A 3,615-nucleotide genomic window follows, 5' to 3' on the forward strand; every position below is an offset into this window, starting at 1 on the left:
GAACTTGCCAAATGGAGTTTTTGCTAGTTCTTCTGCAGGTAACAAAAAATACTGTAGAGATCTGTGGTTACCCTAATGTTTCTTTGCTAGCTGCAGATTTGTTTGCTTATGTCTTGCTATCTAAAAACGGAGCGATTGGGAAAGAAGATGGGATGGTGTTACAGAAGAATAACTGGCCTGGGAAAGGCCTATTCAGATCCTTTAAATGTTGAACAAATTGGGGATCGGGATCATGGAGCTCAAAAGATATTCGTGGAACTGGCTTTTACTTAAACTCAAATAGTTTCAAAAGAAACTAACCTTTCTGGTTTCCTTTATATTTTATCAGCAAGGTTGTTAGTCTCTCCTTGGTATAAAAATAAATCTTTCTAATATGTTACTTCAAATTAAACTAATAAACTTATAGCTACAGCACAAAGAGTTGGAAAGCTATAGAAGTAAGTATAATTGAAATTAGTACATGCAATCTTTATAATCTGGTTGTATATCCTTTTTAATAAATATCATTAAATTTTCTTTTATAATTTTACCATAAGCATAAGCATAGTTCATGTTGCTTCAGTCTTCATAAAATGGCCTTGGGTCAAATCTCATTATTTACCTATTCATTTATGGGACATTTGTTTTCTAAGTGTTTTCTATTGTAAATGGTGCTTTAAGAAACATATTCAAAATTGGTAGTTACAAAATAGTCATGGGGCTGTAAAGTACAGCATGGTGAATATAATCAATAATATTGTGATAACAGCCAGGGGAACACTTTGTAAAGTATGTGATTGTCTCACCACTATGCTGTTTATCTGAAATTAATACAAAATAATATTGAATGTAAACTACAATTGAAAAATTAAATTAAAAAAAGAAATATGTTCATGCATATTGTTTTTCTACACGTTGGATTATTTAGTACTTAAAGATGTTACTGACTATATTTATAATAATAATAATAAATAATTTAGAGAGAAGAATTTAATTGAAAATGCTAATTGAAAAAATATGACTATTTTCTAAATCTGATTTTCCCACTCTCAACTTCAAATCATTCATTTTTATTTTTTTAATTCTCACTCAAGGATACTTTTCCATCAATTTTTAGAGAGAGTGGAAGGAAAGGGGAGAGACAGATGGAGTGGTTGCTAAAGTAACTATCTCAGTAACTTAAACACTTTCACTTTTTTCTGTTACCGTGCAAGTTTCAGGTTAATCCCCTTCCTGGCTGAACTTTGCTCTGTGTGAGAACTACAGCCTTTAGGGTTAGTCAGTCCAATTACAGTCCTATTCAGCTCTTCAGACTATATATGTCAGGGAAGAATTGTTTTAATCACCAGGTTAAATGGATAGAATTCTAACTCATATATTTGGCAGAGTTACTACCAAGGAACTTTAGCTTCACGCATTGACTATTCATTCTTAGAGGACCACACGGATCTTTCTCATACTCACTTGATTCTCTGCTGTCTGTTTTTCCTTTTTAAGTGGTATGTCAAAAATCTAAGGGGGAAACTTTCTCAAAGGAACGATGAACAAACGCTCTGAAGTTAAGAAACGACTAGTGAATTGTGTGGCAACAGTTTTGCAAAGATATTTCACTGCTTTGAAAACCTTGAAGACACTTTACCAAACTAGATGGGTAGTGTAAGTGAACACACATCATAAAGTGCAGTGTGGTCTGGCAGCCTTCCCTTCCATGAACACAGAACTTCTGGGCCTCAGAACGCTGCTGGCAAATGATAATTAATTTAATTGTGAACAGCTGTTCCTAAGCCAGTGCTTCTTCAAGTGAGGCGACTGAACATAAACACAGCCACCCAGCTAAGGCATGGGAGTTCGGCGAACACTCTATGCTCGTTCTGGAGACATGAGAGGGGCATATTCTGGAAAAATTGAAATTGTGATAGAGGCCACTTCCTGGGTTTTTTTGTGTGGATGTTTTGTTGTTGTTTTTTTGTTCATTTGTTTGTTTGTTTTAGGGAGGAGACACTTGTCTCTACCTCTTGAATTGTATTGCTAATTCTCACTTGGGAACATTAGCAAAAGATCTATACAAAATGTTACTGATTTCATTCATTAAAAAAAGGGATACCCCCAACTCATTGGTAAAAAGTATCATGAGTCAACAGCTAAATAAATATTAATAGCTCCTTATTGGGGCAGTTACATTGTTATGTCCAAGGCTTTAATTTTTTATTCTATGAAAGTAGATTGCTTTAGAACTTCAAGATGAATGATATATGACAACTGTAAAATAACTACTAGGAAATGTAAAGTTAAAGATGGTGGAGACTGTTGAGGCTAATGTGGTTTTGGGATCAATATGCAGTATTATTTAGTCTCAAAATGTTACCTTCTGTTGATTCTAAACAAATTTGATCAATTTATCACTTACCTCATAACCTTCACGTTTACTGCTGACAACACATTTTATAGCTTAGAGTTTAAAATATGAGGAATTTTTTGTTGTTGTTTGGTTTCATCTCCATTTTATTCTCATACTTATCCTGAGCCGTTTTCCAAATTATTTCATTTCTATCTAATTATCTAAAAGCAGCTATCTTTCATTACCACAGGAGAAAATACTAATGAGGAGATTTGGGTTTCAAAAAAAAGAAAAAAAGCAATTGCTTGACTTGGGGCCTTTAAATAGAAAGCCAGAGTAATTTACTTTCACTCTTCTTTAGATAGATGATAGCCAATAGATCGATGATGATAGATAGATAGATAGATAGATAGATATGTATGTATCCACTGACCTATTAAATGAACTAGGTGCTTACTTAAGTTCTGATTTGAAGAAGTTTTGAAAAATCTGACTACTGAGAATCTCTTTACTGTCACACCAGATATCTTTTTAGGGTTTAAAGGATCTCTGTTGGGATTTAGTGATTGTGTACCTAGGCACAGGTTGGCCATGACGAGTTCCTGATTTTACATGACCATCCTGATTTTAAATCACTGTTCTATTGTCTTGGAATCATCAAAATGTCTCCCCCCAAAAACGAAGCATTGGTGCTCAAACCCTATGTCCCAGGTTGCACAGAAATCTGGAAGTGACTTATAAATGTCAGCTCAACTTTGGGTTTAGAATATACTTTGGTCATTGTACACATGCTCTGAAGGAGTAATATGTGAAGCTATTTGCAGGCATTACATTCACCATAAAATGACAGAGTGCCTGCTCTGTCACTGTCATTGAGGGGGTAGCCTCTCTAACTTCTCCCCCAGGACCACACTTGGAGGATTATTTGAGGGCTCTCAAATTCCAGGTTTCCTCCCATCTGTTTCTTCTTTTCCCATCTTTTCCGTTTGCTCCCATGGGCTGGCAGAGAGCCTCAACTATACTTCCATCCCAGTCACTGGCAGCCCTAAACAATATCTGTGCAGCCACTGGTGGTGACAGGTGCTGGCTTTAGCAGAACATATTCTAGATGTGACAGGTCAATAGCCTACATTACCCTAGTAGTTTATTACACTGTTTTTTTAGCTCACCTAAAGAAATTAAGAGATCAACCAAAGGACTTGTATGCATATAAGCATAATGAACGGTCACAGACAATAGGGGGTGAAGGCCTGGGCTGGGGGTGGGGGCAGGCTGGGAGAGGTCAATGGAAGAAAATG

This window comes from Myotis davidii, unplaced genomic scaffold, assembly GCF_000327345.1.
Source record: "Myotis davidii unplaced genomic scaffold, ASM32734v1 scaffold385, whole genome shotgun sequence".
NCBI lineage: Eukaryota > Metazoa > Chordata > Mammalia > Chiroptera > Vespertilionidae > Myotis > Myotis davidii.